The sequence below is a fragment of the Meriones unguiculatus genome, chromosome 4 (genome assembly GCF_030254825.1).
Source record: "Meriones unguiculatus strain TT.TT164.6M chromosome 4, Bangor_MerUng_6.1, whole genome shotgun sequence".
In the NCBI taxonomy this organism is placed as follows: Eukaryota; Metazoa; Chordata; class Mammalia; order Rodentia; family Muridae; genus Meriones; species Meriones unguiculatus.
Genome location: NC_083352.1, coordinates 112,495,935 through 112,514,968, shown reverse-complemented (window position 1 = coordinate 112,514,968; position 19,034 = coordinate 112,495,935). Strand labels below are relative to the sequence as shown.

The following is a 19,034-nucleotide window of genomic DNA, read 5'->3' as shown; positions in this document are numbered from 1 at the left end:
CCAATCCAGGCAGAGTAGCCCCACAATGACTGTTACCAGCAGGCCTCTGCCGTGGATAAACCAGAGCAAGCATGGTATTTGAAAAGTCTGGCATATTTTCTCTCAAATAGAAGCAAACCCCCAAAGAAGCACCAGTGACTGGCTCAAATGACCTCCCTCACCACAGTCCCCTACAGTGTCGTAGCCATCGCGTTGTTCCATCTTGCTTACTTTGGGAGTGAAACAAAAACAGGTTACCTGTCCAAGAAGCAGAGCTGCTCTTAGCAGACAAGCTGTCACTGTGGACATACAAGCCTGCAAGGGTTCAGAAGTCAGCTGTGTCCTTGTTCTGTTTTTTCCTTTCAGCTGCCATATGAGAAAGAGCTCCCCCTCTCTGCCTGGCTTACTCCTCCCACTCTTGCTAAAGTCTGTCTAGTATGTTTTACTCACTGACAAGAGCAAATCAGTTTATTTCTAACTGCAAACACCAGCCAGCGGTCACAAGCAGAAAAGGAGCTGAAACAAAGTCCATCACCATAGGGTCACAGTGGCAGAACTCAAGACTGAATGAATACCCAGAATTAGAAAGGGGAGGGCCAAAGGGATCCTTTTGGCTGATGCTATGTAAAGCAGGCCCACTGACAACATTTCCAGCTCCAGTCATAAATGTGAGGATTTTGGAGACTTGTGCTTCCATTGAGATTGCCCAAAATGCTAGTCTCAAATACCTCACAGAGCTAACAACTGGCTAAAATAAGTAGCTAAAACCTGAAGAAGAAAAGCTGGGAAGGTGGCTTCGTGTGCAGTGCTTGCCATGCAAACATGAGGACTTGAATATGATCCCCAGCACCCACAAAAAAAAAAAAAAAAAAAAAAAAAAAAAAAAAATCAAGAGCAGTGGCAGCTATAATCCCAGTGCTGGGAAGGTGAAGGCAGACGGAGCCCTGGGGTTTGCAGGCCATATAGTAGAGCCAAATCAGCAATCTGCAGGTTCAAAACGAGAGCCTGTCTCAAAAAATAAGGTGTACTGCAAGAGAAAGACAAGCTCTGTCTTGTCTACTACTGCCCCTCAGCGACACATGGGCGGCTTGAGGGGAGGCTAATATAAGACTACATGGTAATCTTTAAATTCCCACATGAGCAACACTAAAATTCACTAGGCAAGAGACTGGGGGGTGGGAAGTGGCTAGTGAAGATGAACTGGCTAAGCATATTGAGGGAGAGCTCTAGATGTAGTTCTAGGCACAGCAAAAATAAAAATAAAATTTTAAAATAATAAAAGACACCAAAAGTAGTACTCATTTGCCAGTCTTTAATCACTTACTAATGTAACCATAGGTGTCATGTTTAAGCCTAAAGAGAGAAAGAAAGGCTGTGGTTCTCAAAGAGCACAATTTCTGTTCCTTCAGGACCATCTGCAGTGGTTGGGTTTTTCTGGTTGCCATACCTGGGCAATGCAAGAGGGGCCCTAAATATCCAGAGGACAGAAGAACCACAGGCACGAGCATAAACATCACAGTTGTTAATGGGGCAATGCGCCATGTACTCTGAGAACAGAGCTCTCCACTACTGGCATGTCAAGTTCAAAGCTGCGCTGGGCTAAAACCCTTCCATACAAGTCACCTCCCTCACATGAGTGCTTCATCAGAAATCAAACTGTTTGTCACTGATACATAGAGAAATGAGGCTGAAAGCCTAGAACAAAGGTACCCTCAGGCCTCACTAGACATCTCTGACTATCCTCTTCCATCCTGTATTGTCTACTGAAGGACTTGAGAGTCCAGTTCAAGAGAACATGCTTATCTTCCTCGCAGGCTGACATTTACTGACACATAAGCACCACAACACAAAGGAATGAAATAGGGGAGCTTAAAGCTCTTCTTTCAAAAGATCTGTACCTGCTGAATACTTGAGCCTCACATCAACTTACTGACACCAGAGTTTCATAAAAACTGCCAGGCATGGTGGCGCACACCTTTAACAAGAGCACTGGGATGGCAGAGGCAGGTGGATCCCTGTTTGAGGCCATTCTGGACTAGACATGATGAGTTTCTGAGCCACCAGAGCTACATAGAGACCCTGTCTAAGATAGATAGATAGATAGATAGATAGATAGATAGATAGATAGATAAAAATGAAGTCTCATAAACAGTCTCACTGAGCAAAATGACATACACCCATAATTTCAGAACTCAGCTGATTCAAGAGACTCCTTACCTGGACTATATAATCTTGTCTAAAAATAAGTAAATTATATATATATATTTATACACACATATTACACACATACTTATATACACATAAATATACACATATACAAACACAAGCAAGAAATAATAAAAACAAAATCATGGCCTCACCTTGATTGAGAAGTATCGCTTTACAAGTGTAAAAAACTCTCTTCTGCTACCCTTCCCCCAAATAAACTTTCATATCATATCTGTTGTAGGTGTGTGGCATCATTTGTAAAAAAAATACTAACACTGGTATGTTGGGCCAGGAAGGGCTCTCCTGATAAATGTCTGATCACGCCAGGACCCCTTACATAGAGCCCCCCTGCCCACTGTCACACCTATCGCTAACTGCTGCTCAGCCACACATTTTCAGCACTTTCTCTCCTCTGCTCTGCCTTGCAACCGCCGCTGCTGTTGCTGCTGCTGCTACCTCTGCCACTGCCACACGCATCTGTCCCTCTGCCCATGGCTGCACAGATGCAGCAGCCCCACCGCTGCCACCGCCATATGCTCTGCACACCGGGGACAGGGTGAGCGCAGATGCTAAGCTATTCCCTCTCCCACCACCAGCAGGTTGGCTTAGTCTAGGACCTATGGATGCTGCAGAAGAGACTGGGAGCCTACAGCAGTTGGAACCAAAAAAGGATGCTGCCTGCTTCAGCTGCCCCTAAGGTCTGTTTCTTGACTCTACTCTCCATGTGGAGCTGCTCACTCATGGCCACCCACCGTCCCCCTACTCCTGCCCAGCCACAGAGGCTCAACTAGCACAAGAGCCACAGACACTTCCAGCCTTCAAGCTCCTTAACCTGGCAGAGGACAAATGGTTCCTAGATTCAACAACCTCCACCACCCTAACCAAGCCCAGGTCTGCAGGTCTGTTTTTAACCTCACACTCAGGTCCCACAGTCATATTGCCAACTTCTATCTTGGGAGGCTTCAGGTGCCTTCTCAGTCCTCTTCATATGCAGGAGACCAGGCCTTAAGCCTCACTCCTAGAACTGCTATTGTCAGTACAGACACAGTCTACTTTTTCACCACACTCAAAAAACAGGTCTCAGATAATAACCTTTTACTATTCCTTTAGCTGAAGGAAAATGGATGTTCACAGCTGTCTCACCTATGTCTCATGGTAAATAATTGGATACAAGGGTTAAGAAGTTAAAAGTTATGGAGGTTAAAAGATCTAAGGTGATTTAAGAGAATGTTATTTGAGGGTCTAAGAAGGTGTTTTAAGGTTAGATGCAAGTTATGGAGATTAAAAGATCTAATGTGATTCAAGAAAATGTTTCAGGGTCTAAGAAGGTTGATAGATGCAAGTTATGAAGGTTAGCAGGTCTAAGGTGATGTAAGGTATCATAAATAGGTAAAAAACAAAAAAAAAACCAAAAAACTACTCCATATTTCCTCTTGTTGTTATGCTGTTGTAGTGACTGTCCAGAGCTTTGACATTTATTACTAGAACTGATTAACCTAACTCTGATAAAAACATTCCACTATACAATCCACTATCATGGTTCCAAGCTCAAGATTTTAAGTTTCCTTTGGTTTGTCTTTTAAGTATAGACTTAAAAGTTGTTTCTTCATGTGCTATATACATCCAGTCTTCTGGATAGAGAAAAAAAGCCTCTCACACTATAAGTCAAAATCAAGTAAGCTTTTGCCCCTCCTACTTCACAAAAGGCCTTTCTGGACCATAAGAGTGTTTATGCTGTTAACACAAAGCTGTATGTCTACTGCCTTTTTCCATAATGTTTATTTCACTGCAAATTACAATGGTGATGCTAACATGTCTAAGGTTTATCTCCTTTGTAAAAGGGATTCTTGTAAGCTGCAGGAAAGCCACCTGATTCTAGCTAAGGTCAAATGAAATCCAGGGAAGTACTGCCAATGAACAGTTAAAATTCCCCACCTATTGCCTATTCCTCCCCCTTTCCCTGGTTTTGGGACTCCCCTTTCCTGGCTACCCAACACCAGCTGACTGGTGAGTCTTCACTACTGGTTGGCGTAAACACTTCCTATCTTTCTCACCAACCTACATCCAAACCCTTCCAAACCTTCTTCTCCCTTGGGTGAGATTTTCTAACTACCAGCATGGTTTTGCTCACTTCCCTTCTCATACATCTCCGAAATCCTAGCTAGGTAAACCGTGTCTGCTATGGGCAACTGTGCCCTTGGTCTCTGGCCAATGCTGAGGAGCTGCTGGAACAGACTGTACATACCAGTGTACTGAGTCAAACCTTGCTTTTGGGACACCTTAATGGATCACTGACTCCACTCTCCCCATGGGAGTAAGTTCATCCATTCCTCCAGATTCTCCTCTGGGATGGTTTCTGGAGAATTTCAGATTCCTACACCTAGCACCCACTTTAAGGGCCTCTAAGTTTACACACCTCTGCAACCAAACTTGGCCATAATTTCCCTTAGAAGACAGATCTATCAATGGGGTAGATGGAAGGATGTTCCTTATGTTCGTTTTTCTCTCCTCCACCCTCCCCAAAGTGTCAAAGGTACACCTAAAGGAATTTTCTCCCTAACCTACTTAACTTTGTCTTCTGCATATATGTATGTTTCAGGATCCTGCCACACCCAGGTTTTTTCTACATCCATGATCTTGCCAAAGCAACTACCTACTGATGCTCCAGCCTCAGTCTAACTTCACAGACTGAGTCAAATTGGACCTGCACATTCCCTCCCAACCATGGATGTTCTCACTGACCCTGGAGAGCATCAAAACAGCCCGTTTGTCCTGGACTTGGCCAACATTTCGGCCTTTTGGCCTCCTTATCAACTGCCCCAGTGTCAGCAGGAAGTAGCTAAAGATGATTGATTTCTTTGCCCATTATCACTTACTATCAACAGAAGGCTAAAATGGTGTGCTTTAGGCCCAAGACCAATAGCTCTATGTTCTCCCAGCATTCCTATCTGCTGCTGGGCAAGGCTGGCAACCTCATCCTCTACCCTGAACTTTCCAGGGCAGAGGTTTTGCCTCCTCCTCACCATGTCATCTGAACACTTTGGTGATCTTTTTTCTCTCTCTCACCCCCATGTATGGCAACCAAGAGCTGCTTCCAATGAACCTACATTTATACGCTTTAACTTGCCTTACATGAGAAGCAGTATAATGTCCCTCATTCCTACCTCGCCACCGTTTTCTATCCACTCCGCTCCCGCTTTTTTTAATTATAGGAAAAGGAAGGAATGTTAGTTCATAAATCTTGGTGCACTAGCCCACTCCCAGGTTACTTCGGCCCCTGTGATATCATCATTAGTTTCCAACCTCAGGAGCCCAGGATGAAGCGACCCCTCCTCTTCTCACTCACTCTCCTCTCTTGCTCTCTCTGATTTTGTCTGTCAGGGTGCCCTCCACCCCCGTCTCTCCCCTCATGGCTTACTCAGGCCCTAACTCTCTTCGGCTTCCCTTCCCTCAAATAAACTTTCATATTGTATCTGTTGTATATGCATGGCACAATTTTTTTTAAATTACTAACACTTTTCCCCAGGGTAATCTAACACTAACTGAACAGACTCAGCAGACTGTATATGTGTGCATGGGTATGTATGTGTGCATGTAACAATAACAAAGGAAAAGAGGCTACGGTTTTGAGAGTGAATGGTGGGTGACATGGGAAGGATTGGAAGGAGGAAAGACAAGGGGGAGGAAATGATGTAATTGTATTTTAATAAAAATAAATTCAAGTATTTTCATGCATGCAGGTATGTACATAGTTCATGTGTGTTTAAGTGCAGACAGGGAGGACAAAGGACAAGCTCAGAAGTTGTTTTCAACTACCTAATTTGGGAGGACAGGTCTCTCACTAGCCTGAGACTTGCCAAAAATGCTCAGCTACTCAGTCAGAAAACCCCAGGAATGTACCAAGCCCAGCTTGGTGAGGTTAAACTCAAGCCTCATGTTTGCATGCCAAGCACGTTAACCGAGCTATCTCCACAGCTCTATTATTTTTATAAGCAGAAATGTTTTCACTGTGTGTATGTGAGAGGGAACACACATGTGCTTGTGTTTGTATGTATGTGGGAGAGAACACACATAGAAAGAGGGAGAGGGAGAGGGAACCAACACATGCCACGGTGTGAGAATGGAGGATAGAGAACAACTTGCAGGAGTAGGTTCTCTCCTTCTACACGGGTTCTGGGGACTCAACTCAGGCTATCAGACTTAGTAGCGGGCTTCCCTAACAAATAAGTCTTTTTGTCAGATAGAAAATGTTTTCAAGTTAAACTTTTAAAAACACAGAAACTTTTAAACCTACCAGAACACACAGCTATTCATAATCTGCTAATGACTTCTGAAAATTGGGTTCCATAATGTACTAACAAGGAGCTGAGCTCCACACTGAAGTGCACCTGATTTTCTTTCAGAAAAGAATGTGACCAGATTTCATCGAACTAAAAACACTCCACACTGAACGTGGTCTTTCTGCACCACAGCTTTCAAGCTCAGCTTACTAGAAACTAGCCTTGCCACTCAGGAGCTTCCAGCAATGCCCAGTCAAGATAAGCTTCTCAGTGGGGCTTTCAACTCCACTCCCGGCTCAAGCAAGTGCCCAATTCTTAGTCAGAACTAATGTCTCTGTGCCCAGATTCCCCAAAGCACCTTATAGGGAATTTAACAAAGCCTCGATTTCAGCAGTAAACAACTAACATACTGAGGGAATCCTGAGGCCTAGCAGAGTAACACTTTAAAAAGAACAGCCTGGCGCAGAGTCAGTGCAATGAGTAGAAACGTACCCAGTGAGTTTTGTACAGATTTTGTGATTTCTTTACGCTTTAGTTTCCTCACTGCAACCTTCCTTCCTACCTCCAAGTAGTCTGTTGTTAACTAAATACTATCTCTCAAAGGAAACAGTAAGATGGCTCAGGAAGGTTAAGGAACTTGCCACACACAAGGCTGGTGACCTGAGTTCAATACCCAGGTCCCACACAGTGGAAGAACTGGCTTCCACAAGTTGTCTTCTGGCCTCCACAGACACACTACAACACATATTTACACACACAAACATAAAAATGTTTAGATCTTTAATCTATGTTCATTTTATGTACACCAGAAGATATTAGAATGGATGATTAAACAAACAAACAAACAAACAAACCCCTCCTCTCAGAACTCTAGCCTGGCGTGCTTTTAGCTCCTCCAGGCAAAATGCTAGAGCACCCTGCTGAGCAGTGCAGAGCAGCCTGAAATCCTAAACATTCCCAGAGCTGTCTGAAAAATCATAAACTGCTTTGGGACCTGGGCTTCAACCTCAGCTCTACCCATCCTAGCACAGGAGACAACGTAAAATTAGCTCCCCAAGTCTGACAGAAGTTTACACAAAAACAATTAAAAAAAAAAGCAAACAAAACCCCAATCATTTAAGTGGAGAGATGACTCAAGGCTCTGGCTGTTCTTGCAGAGGACCCAAGTTCCATTCCCATCACCCACAAGGCAACTCACAACTGGCTGTAATTACAGTTCCAAGGGATCTGACACCCTCTTCTGTTTCTCATCAGGTACAGCACACACACAAAGCACAAACATACAAGCAGACAAAACACCCACACACAAACTTTTTGTTTGTTTGTTTGTTTGAGACAGGGTTTCTCTGTGTATCCCAGGCTGTCTTAGACTCACTTTTTAGACCAGGCTGGCCTCGAACTCAGAGATCCACCTGCCTCTGCCTCCCTGAGTGTTGGGATTAAAGGTGTGTGCCACCATGCATGACCAGATGTAATAGCAGAATCTCTGAGTTCTAGACCAGCCTAGTCTACAGAGTGAGTTCTAGGACAGCCAGAGATACACTGAGAAACCTTATCTCAAAAAAGAAAAGAAAATAGAGAAGAAAAAAGATAAAACAAGCTACAAAAGTTCCTGTGACTAAGACACTCATTGATGAGGTTGTTTAATGACACCTGCATTGTTCATATCTCATGTCTGCGTGCCTTATGAACATGGCTAGCCTGCCAAGATGGCTCAGAAGGTAAAGGTTCTTGCCACAGTCAAGCAGATCTTTGTTTTTTGGCGTTTTTTTTTCTTTTGTTTGTTTGTTTCTCTGTATAGCTTTGGCTGTCCTGGATTAAAGGTATGCAACACTACTGCCCAGCTGATCTCACTGAGTTTTAGGCCAGTCTGGTCTACATAGAGAATTCCAGGATAGCCAGAGATACACAGAAACCTGTTTCTTAATTAATTAATTATGGGGTGGAGGGCTTGTGGGCCAGAGAAATGGCTCAGCTAGTAAGGGGCATTAACAAGCAAGCCTGAGGACCTAAGTTTGAGACCTGGGATCTACACAGTAAGAAAGAGCTGAGTCCGAGCCCCACAGGCTGTCCTCTGACCTCTCCATGCACATACACAGTGCATTCAGAGATACACAAACACACACAAAAAAACAAAACAAAACATGAATTTTGAAATAATAAAGGATGAGTCTGGAGAGATGGCTCAGGAGTTAAAGAGCACTGGCTGTTCTTTCAGAGGACCTAGATGGGTTCCCAGAGCCCACATGGAGCCTCACAACCATGTGTAACTCCAATTAAGGAGATCCAATGCCCTCCACAGGCACTAGGCATGCTTGTGGTGCATAGACGTACATGCAGGCACAACATTCATACACATAAAATAAGTGAACCTAAGAGGTAGTTAGTAGCAGTAATGAATAGAGCTCGGTTTTTGTTGGTTCTGTGTCTTGCTGCCATGAAGCCTAAGCTCTACCTTGAAGCTGGGCAGAATCTAAACCTAGACTTTTCCTGGAGTCTGTGTAAGATGCCACCATTACCAAGAAGAGAATAAAAAAATAAATAAATAATAAAAAATGAGGGGGCGCAGGGAGATGGCTCAGTGGTTAAGAGCACCATCTGCTCTTTCAGAGGTCCTGAGTTCAATTCCCAGCAACCACATGGTGGCTCCCAACCATCTATAATGAGATCTTCTGTCATGCAGGCATGCACTCATGTGTATAAGTTAATACATCTTTAAAAAAAATAAATTATTATATATATATATATATATATAAAGGCCTGGAAACAGCACACTTAAGCCCAGGTAGAAGAGCACTAGCCGAGTATGGCAGCAGGTCCCTGCACTGCACTCAGTTACCCTAGACACCAAGCCAGAGATCACTTAAATATGAATTTTGGATCACAAAGTACGACCTCATTGCCCTCTTCTTCACACAGACAACACTGACTTAATTTATACTGTCTTAAAAGTACTAAGCTTTATCCAAAAGATACAAAAAAAGTATTTTTTAAAAGCCAATAGAAAGTCTTTATTAGGCAGCCAGTGACTACACTGAGTGCTAGGGATCCAAAAAAAGTATTTTGAAGCAACAAACAATATTTTTTTTTAGAGAAAAATGGATGGAACCTAAAGTTACCAAAGGCTGACTCGGGTATCCACCTGCATTCATGGATTTTCAGCCAGAGGCAGTGAATGCCTGTAATCTCAGTCAGTGCTCAGGAGGCATAGGAAAGAGGATCTCTGATTCAAGGCCAGCCTGGGCTACACAGCAAGTGCAATATGCTTATTTATTTACTTCTTTTTGAAAACAAGTCTCACTAGGAAGACCAGGCTGGCCACAACCTCAGAGATTCATCTGCCTCTGCTTCCCATGCACCTGAGATTCAAGACATGCACCAAAACGCTCACCTCTTTCTGGAGAGTTAGGGTCTTCCTGTGGATCCCAAGCTTGCTTCAAGTTCATACCAATCCTCCTACCTTAGTGCTAAGATTGAAGGTATATGTCCCACATCCTGCCTTCACCGGGTACATTATCCTCTTTATTATCCTACATTATTTATTCAGGAATAAGTCATTATAATAAACAGTGCCTGGTTACGGAAAGGGAGGGGAGGGGAGGAGAGGGGAAGGGGAGGGGAGGAGAGGGAAAGGGAAGGGGGGGAAGGCTTTCTGTTTAAATAAAACAGACTATTGTAATTCAAAAGAATTGACTTGCGGGGCGGTGGTGGCACGTGCACCTTTTATTGTGTAGCAGAGGTAGAAAATCTCTGTGAGTTCCAGGACAGCCAAGGCTACACAGAGAAACCCTGTCTAAAAAATAAAAATAAAATAAGATTCCAACAAACTTTTGAAGGTTTCTCATCCTTTTTGTGGTACTAAGTAATTCCAATTAGCTTTTTTTTTGGGGGGGGGTACTCTAATGCCAGTGAACTTTCTGGAGTATCTGCCACTCTCTTTCCCACCTGTCCCTAAGCACCTGGTTAATCTAGTAGGTCTCTGTTCAGAGTTATTCGCTCTTCCTTTAACTCTCTCATTGCCTGAACAGGGCTCTGGTTCTCCTTCTAGTCATTTGTCCCTTCCTGCTGGTCCTAAGAGGCTGATCAGTGACACCCTCTGCCTTTGTCCTTGAGCTCCACTGAGGTGGGGTGTGGTGAGATGATATTCTGGAGCCTGCCATGAAATCAAAAGGAATGGGTATGTCTCATCCAACAGAAGTGTATTAGAAAGGGTCTGTTCTGGGATAAAGTGAGAATATAATACTGCTCAGGTTTTTTCTTTCTTTTTTTTTCTGTTCAGGTTATTAATTGCTTCCCTCAGGAACAGGCCTTGTGATCTCAGATCTTGTCTAATTTTTCCATGTCCTTTTTCTGGTTTTTTTGTTTTTATTGATGGTGGGGGAGGGCACGGGTATAGGTTTCATGGAGACTAGAACAGTCTTATACTTGCTATGTAGCCAAAGCTGGCCTTGAACCTCTGATCCCCTGATCCTCCTGTCTCCACATTCCAGGTGCTGGGATTAAAGGCTTACATTACTATACTTAGCCTGAAATCCATGCTTTCCATTCGTCAAATTAACTGAAGCACAAGTTTTGTGTTTTTGCAGAATTCCCCGATAGAAATAGGAGTGCTGTTTGCTATTGCTATAATGTACAGGCTGCTGGACAGCTCTCTCTGTCAAGAGGATAATGTACCCGGTGAAGGCATATTAAGCCTGAAGCCTGTAGTTCTGTTGCCCAATTTACCAGCTCTACCCAGTGAGGTGCCATAACCCTTTACCTGGATGACAGGCAAGTAATCAGGGAGATAAGGCTCCTCTGGCTTGCTGAAGAAGAGACTTGCACTGTCTGCAATGCTGAAACTTACTACTACTTACTTCTAGACAGCAATCTGTCTGCTAGAAACTGAGGCACTAAACAAAAGAACAAAAGAATGTTGGTTCTACATGCACACTAAGCAAAGACTTTTTAATGGATATATTTTACAAATACACTGGAGAATCATGCAATGCTGCCTGCACTGGATGCAATCCTGGGCCACTAGTCTGCACACTCCTTTGCAACCGGACCCAAAAGAGCAGAACCTTTCATCTCACCTTTATTGTTTACTATGACCCCTGCATTATCCTCAAAATAAACACCCCATCTCTTCATTGTCGAATTACCACTACTAGATGGACCTTTTTCCTGAGTTCTCATTTGCATTTCTTAACTGTGGCCATCACCATGTCACTCACACAGCAGCAGGAAGTCTGTTCAGCCATCCCTTGATTCCCTTCACAGAGATGATATACAAATGTTTGGCTCCTGTATTGTCAGCAAAGTTGGCCACAGCTCCAGCCGGAAGACCCAGGGAAATCCGTAATTTTGCTCTGGAGAACCCACTGTGTCCTCTCTTTGACATCTTGAGCACCCAGAAAGGCACACTGTCTTTTTAAGGTGGCTTGTTTTGTTTGTTTTTGTGGATTTAAGACAGTGTCTCTCTGTAGCTCTGGCTGTCTTGAAACTCATTCTGCAGAGCAGGCTGGCCTTGAACTCAAGAGATCTGCCTACCTCTGCCTCTTGAGTGCTGGGATTAAAGGTGTGTACCACTCTTGGTGTAGAAAACAGGAAAATAACTCTACCTCATAATTATTATTGGGGGAGGGAAAAGAGGTTCAAACACCTTGCTGTACACCATGCTGGCCTGGAACTCTGAGAGCTCTGCCTTCCTCTATCTCCTAAGTGCTGGGATAAGAAGTACGAACCACCCTGCCTGGCAGAAAACTAATTTTTATACTGCAAAGCAAATACCTTCTATCTTTGCTTTCAGTGTATACTCTTAATACACAAACAAACACATGTGATACCAAAGACACCATGGAGCTAAGGCTTTCTAACCTCTACTTACAAGGTGACATCACTTTTAAATCAATTCTTGTCACTAGTGTGAGAATGAAAATATTCAAAAATAACTTAAGCTACTGGCAATGATTTCCTTTTACTCTCTTGAAAAAAGTTCACAGTGTGGTTTTTAGTTCAAAGCACTGAGCTATAGACAAAATAAATATCCAGTCATCATCTGGACCTTTTAACAAGCCCCCATGGAGCTACTTCTAATCCTATCATCTCTTGTGCAGGTGAGAACAAAAGATCTGGTCAGCATTATCCTGACATAAAAGTTCAATAAACAGTTTGCTTTAAAAGCAGAGATTTTTTTTCTTTCAGTCAAAGAAAAACTGGAAACAAAAATCAACAAAGTCTTAACTTTTAAAGAAGATCTGGGACTGGTCACAGTTGTACACACCTTTAATCTCAGCACTTAGGAGGCCGAGGCAGGTAGATCTCTGCTTAGAGGGCAACCTGGGCTACATGGTGAATTCCAGGACAGGCAAGGCTACCTAGTGAGACAGTGAGACCCTATCTCAAAAAATAACAACTAAAAAATAAATTAAAAAAATAAAATCAACCTCAACAACTGGAGATGTAGCTTAGCGGTAGAGCTTTTGGCTATTTTTAGCAAGTCCCACCCTCAGCACAGCAAAACAAGTAAGAATCCCTAGTGAACACCATGTAAGGCGTTTCCTGTGGTGCTGTGGCAACTGTGAAATTCATCAAAAACTGGATTAACGACATCAGATAAACAAGCATGTTAGTGCAGGCAGGGTCAGCAATATAGTTAAGTGGTACTTAAAGGGGCCAGGACTAAAATTTTGGGAACTTTGGTATGTGTTTAAACTGTTGAGAGAAAGTAACCATAGCAACTCACAGGTCTTCTCATGTTCAATCCTTTAACTTTCACTGTCTGTACACTCTACAGCTTTGATTCTAGAAAGTTTCTGCTTTTGTTTAAAAAAAAAAAAAAACAGAAAATTTCAAAACACTTCATCTATTACAGGTCTGCTGTGAAACAAGTCACAAAAACCCTGTCAATAGTTTCAAAGTCTCTAAAAGTTCAGGCTAAGAGAATGCTTTGCAAGCAACTCCAAAAGCTGTCACCTGAGGGGAGCAACAGTGTCACTTAAGATGGCCTGTCTGGAGGTCATAACACCCCAGCTGGGAGGGAGCAACCAACCGACCAGGAGAACAGTCAGACACAAACTGTCAAAGACGAAACTAAAAGTTCTGTTTTTCAAAAACCCGCAGCCTGGGCAAGTGAGGTGAACTCTAAAGACACCTTGTTCTCTTGGGCCTGGGTAAAGAGCCTCCAGGAAAGGTGCCCACATTAGGTTCCTGCTGTCTGACCCGCTGTGATTACAGCAGGAATAACACTATGGTATGCCTTCAGACTAGGAAGTCAGGGATCCATGAGTCCGGTTCATGTCTAAACTTAAAATAATCTGTAAATAAATGAGCTTTCTGGCTGCATCTTTAGAGAACATGCATTTTTATTTTCGTTTGTTTTTTGAGACCGTTTCTCTGCATAGCCTTGGCTGTCCTGGACTCACTTTGTAGACCAGTGTGGCCTCAAACTCAGAGCTCCACCAGCCTCTGCCTCCCTGAGTGCTGGGATAACAGGTGTGCGCCACTGCCCCTAGCTGAGAACATATATTTTGAAGAGACCACAAATACAGTAAAAATTCTAAGTACTCCAAAGTTTTACTTTAAGCCTAGTGGAGAAAGATGACGAGCTTTTAAATGATTTATTCCTTCTTAGACATAAAATTCTGGGATTAAAGACAAGCTCCTAAATTAATGTGGAGAGGCAGCCCCCTCCCCAGCACCCAGGCTGGAACAATTGAACAGAAGCGGTTGGCACTGTTCTGACCAAGCAAGCTCTGAGCAGAAAAATAACAAAATTACAGAGAAAGTTGAGCAACAGCAGCAAACACTTACAACATCCTAATAAACCTCATCTCTCTCAGAGATCTTTGCTTTTAGACAAGGGAAATACCAATCCCTAACCTGGAGTTGCATACTGTTCACAGAGCTAAGGTTCTAACATTCAGCCAATCTGTTGTTTATAAACACTGCAGGTGCCCTTCAGACAGCAACTCCACAACACATTTGGGTTTTGCAGTACTAGAGTAAACCTGGAGCTTGTGTATGCTAGGCAATTGCCTCACCTCTGAGCTATAGGCCCGTGACCCTTTTCTTTTTGCAAGACAGGGTTTCTCTGTGTAGCCTTGGCTGTCGCTTTGTAGACCAGGCTAACCTCCTCTGCCTTTGCCTCTGGGATTACGGGTACCACTGCCTTACTTTTTACATCTGAGACAGGGTTTTTCACCAAAGCTGCCCAAGCAAGCCTTGGACTCTTCATTCTTCCTGCCTCAGCCTCACTAATAGCTAGGACTGCAACTCAGGTTTTGTTTTTTGTTTTTTTTTTTTAAGCTAAGTCTTGTTTATTTTCCCTCTTTTTTTTGTTTTAGACAGAGTCTGTCTTTGTTTGTTTTCAAAGCAGGGTTTCTCTGTGTAGCACTGACTGTCCTGGAACTCACTCTGTTGACCAGCCTGATCTTGAACTCAAATACATACGCCTTTACCTCCCAAGTGCTGGGATCAAAGGCATTGACACTGCACTGTTTTTCAACTAGTCATTAATAGTTCAGGAACTATTGATTCAGTCCTTAAGGAGCAAGGCTGAAATCTGGGCTCTACCTTGATCACTAACTGCAGCTTACTGTTTTCCTGTTGTATATTAATGTCAACAGACAGAGAGAGAGGAAGAGCTATCAGTTCCAGTATACTGAGAAATTTCATTTTATTAACAGTTTAACAGTCAACCTGAGGTGATCTGGCTAGAGTCAAAATGACTAAGATTATGACAGATTTAGGATTTGTTTCCAAACAAGCTAGTTTAAAGGAGGGAGTTCAAGTGAAACGAGAGACCTTAGCTATGAGTTAATAACTGTCAAAGCTAGACAATCAAATATCCAGTGCCCTCTACAGCACTCAACTTTCATACTTAAAAAATAACTTGGGGGAGGGAGAGCGTGGAGAGATGGCTGGGCAGTTAAGAGTACTTTCTGCTCTTCCAGAGGTCATGAGTTCAATTCCCAGCAATCACATGGTGGCTCACAACCATCTATATAAATGGGATCTGATGCTCTCTTCCGTCCTGCAGGCATACATGCAAATGAAGTACTCATTTGTATAAATAAATAAATGAATCTTTTAAAAAAGAGTAAAAAAATAACTTTAGGTTCTCTACCACAGCATTAAAATACCACATTGCTGGAACTATCATTTGTGATATGACAAAGGATATCCTTGGTACTGCTTGCAGAATTGTTTGTTTAGGGACTGTTAAAAAGCCATTACATTCAACAATTTATGCTGGAAACTATTTCCTGATTGTTACAAAAATATTAGGAAGATGTCAAAACCACAGAGGCTGCCTTGCATTATTGAGATGGGTATGATATAAACACTCTCCACTTACTAAGCAAATTCACTACCCAAAACAATCTGGCCATAGAGGGGCTGGGTAGTTCAGGAAAAGAAGCAATGCTCCAAGACTCTGTCTCAGAAAATAAGGCAGAGAGTCATCCAGGAAGAGCAAGATATTAGAGGCTGACCTCTGGCCTCCAGTCACACAGGAACAGGCACACAAGTACACAAACCACACAAACACATAGATACACCACACACACATACAAAATAAAATGGTCCCAAGGCACAAAAGAGTCACTGAGCACAGAAAGCACACACTCTGTCACTAAGCACAGATTAAACAAAAAAGGGCCTGCAGCAAGGAGCCTGACAACTGAACCCCAAAAGTTGTCCTCTGACTTCCACGACAGCTGCTGCTAGCATAATGCCCAGAAATCACAACAAAAATATGTAATCTAATTAAAGAAAGAAAAAAGCTGAGTCAGAGCAAAGATATTCTTCTAAAAGTTCACCAGAATGGCCAAGACGGCTGCTCCCTCCACACTCCCCAACTGTATTTTTAGTTTTTACTTCAACAAGTAGCAATGGGATTTACATTTGGTAAGCACGGGTGCCTGAAAGACCAAAATCCTACTTTAAATCTCTTCCAACAGCTACCCAGCCTGGTCTACACAACAAGTTCCAGGACAGCCAGGGCTGCACAGGAAAACCCCATCTCGAAAACAAACAAACAAAAAGAATTACAGCTACAAGCAATTGAAAACAGTGACCTTTAAAAGGGACCCCACAATACGACAGGCAAACGGAACAAAATAAAGCTTCCACGCCAGTAATTATGCCACAGGGAGGGAGGTGCGGCCAGAGTTTAAGGGAAACTGCTAACCGGGACCCCGGGAATGAAAACTCAGCTAAAGCGAAGACCTACAGATGCGGATCAGAAAAGCATGGTTTTCACAACTTTGCATACTCCACCTCCAGAGCAGGCCCTCCACGGGAGGGCCCCAGAAAGGTCTTCTAAACCCAAGGGGAGCTTATCCTAGCAACTTTCTCAGAAAAAGGAATGACAAGGTTCTGGGTGGTAGCAGGAAACCATGGGCCAGGTTGCTGAGCCTACAGGAACCAGTAAAGTCCCCGCAGCTGGTTCTACAGAAAGGTTGGCTATGTCTTTACATCCATACCCTGCCTGCTACAGTGTCCCCATTAAGAGCGCACCTCTTTCTGGTGCAAGCACATGTCCAGACGCTGGCAGTGGGCACGCGAGATTTTTCTGGCTCGGAGAAAACCCAAATGGGAAGGTAGGTCAACTTCTGTCCGGTCTGCACCCTAAATTATACCTTCATACCACGCTAATAAATTATGCAAACCATTTATTGGGGCACGATGTGGGTCTGGCGCACTGATAAGCGCCTTACACGCCCCATTTCACTGCACCTTCACAGCCCGAAGTGGCAGGGACGGGATTGGGACAGGATTAGTACTCTCCCCCTCCTTTATTTTCCCCTCACACCAGAGACACAAAGAGTACGAAGTGACTCGCGAAGGGAACAGAGTCGGGAATCGGCACCACGTCCCGCGGCTCGGCAGTGGCTGCAGCACTGTGCACAGCGCCGGGACCCGGGGGCCTCCCGCCCGGCCCGGCCCCTACCCGCGCCCCCACGTAACTCCGGCACCCGGCCCACGAGCGGCGCGGAGGGCCCGCCTCCTCCGGGAAGGCCCCGCGGGCGGAGACGGGCCTGGGCCGCAGCTCGCGCGCCCGCGAGGCCTAGCCCACCCGACGCCCACCTCCCGCTGACGCCGTGTGCCTGCGTGGGCCCTTCCGCGGCCCGGCCCGGCCGCCTCACCTGGCTGCGTCCGCAGAGCTCGTCCCCGGGCCGGCGGTCTCGGGCGGCGGCGAGGAGGGGAAGGAGCAAGGGAGGAGGGTGAGGAAGAAAGGACCGGGGAAGGGAAGAGGCGGATTGGCCGCGGAGGAGGCGGGCGCCGCCAGGCCGGGGGTCAGAAGAAGGGGGAGCGCACACAGACGCGACGACCGCCAGCGCAAACGCTGAAGAGCGGCTCAGCGCCCGCAGCCCGGCAGGAAGTGACGGGGGAGGGGCCGAGCCCGCCCCCAGCCCCCGCCCGCCTCCATGCCGGCCCCACCCCCCCACCGCAGCTGGAACCACAAGTCCCGGCGGGCGCCGCGTGCTGCCTGCGCTCCCTAGGCACGCAAGAGCGACAGGAGCCGGGTATGGCTCTGTTGAGTTCCGGGGATGCTGGGAGTTGTAGTTTCCCAGGAGCTCGAGCTGGCAGGAAAAGTAGGCCTAACTTCCTTTCTCTCCCGGCTTTATGTTTCTTTCCTGCAGTCACTCCTCCTTCTGGATGTCAACATTTGCTGACCAGCTGCTGTGCAGGGTCAGAAGCTGAGAATACAGTGAGAATGCACAAGGCCCTGCCCTCATGTAGTTTCCGTTCTACTCCGGAAAGCACAGTAAACGAAGTCTGACCCTAACCAGGAAAGTGCAAGTGCTTTCTGGTTGCTTTCATAGGGGTCAAAATTGAATGTGGTTTTTGTGGACAAAAGGCTGGTGTGGGTCTGTTTGATACGGTCCTGGGGATTAAACCAAACTTCTATCACTGAGTTCCATCTCGTACTCTTCAAGTAGACTTTGTATTTGTTGCCTTAGCAGCTCTTAGATTTTTTTTTCGTGTGTGTGGTGGGTATGTACGCCTGAGTTTAGGTGTCCACAGGGTCCAGTGTCCAATGTTGTCACTTCCTACCTGGTGCAGGAGTTACAGCTGGTTGTCAGATACGGCCACTTCAAGACTAGTAAGTGCTCTTGACTGATGAGCCATCTCTCCAACCCTGTAACAGCCCTCTTCTGGGAGACAGGATTTGAGAGCTAGAAAGATGGGCTCCTTGTGGGAGCTATGGAAACTGAAGGTGTCACTGGGATCCTCTGCAGCTTATGTTAGGCTACAGGTAAAGCACCACGGCAGGGTTCATACCTAGCATACCCGTGACTCTGGGTTCCATCCCTACACCAAAGGTACATAAATAACAACAATAATAATAATAACACTCTCCCACCCAGCCCAGCGGAGGTGGCACATACCTTTGATTCCAGCACTTGGGAGGCAGAGAGAGGCAGATCTCTTGAGTTCAAGGCCAGCCTCGTCTACAAAATGAGTTCCAAGACAGGCAAGGCTACAGACAAAAACCCTGTCTCAGTCAGTCAGTCAGTCACTAACACTGCGAACAGCTCAGTCTCCTTGCAAAGGCACTGTGGTTGACTTTGCATG

General features: G+C 44.8%; 1 protein-coding gene and 1 pseudogene across 2 annotated transcripts in view; both read right to left on the bottom strand.

Annotated features, from left to right (window-relative positions):
- The window catches only part of Stau1 (staufen double-stranded RNA binding protein 1), a 43,690-nt gene extending 25,886 nt beyond the window's left edge, over nt 1–17,804 (bottom strand). For both annotated transcript variants that reach the window (XM_021637879.2, XM_021637885.2), the window contains exon 1: nt 17,600–17,804. The gene's annotated coding sequence lies outside the window, so the exon portion shown is untranslated. The remainder of the gene's footprint in view (nt 1–17,599) is intronic.
- LOC132653523 (large ribosomal subunit protein uL14-like) lies at nt 10,173–12,395 on the bottom strand (annotated as a pseudogene).
- Nucleotides 17,805–19,034: the final 1,230 nt, after the last annotated feature.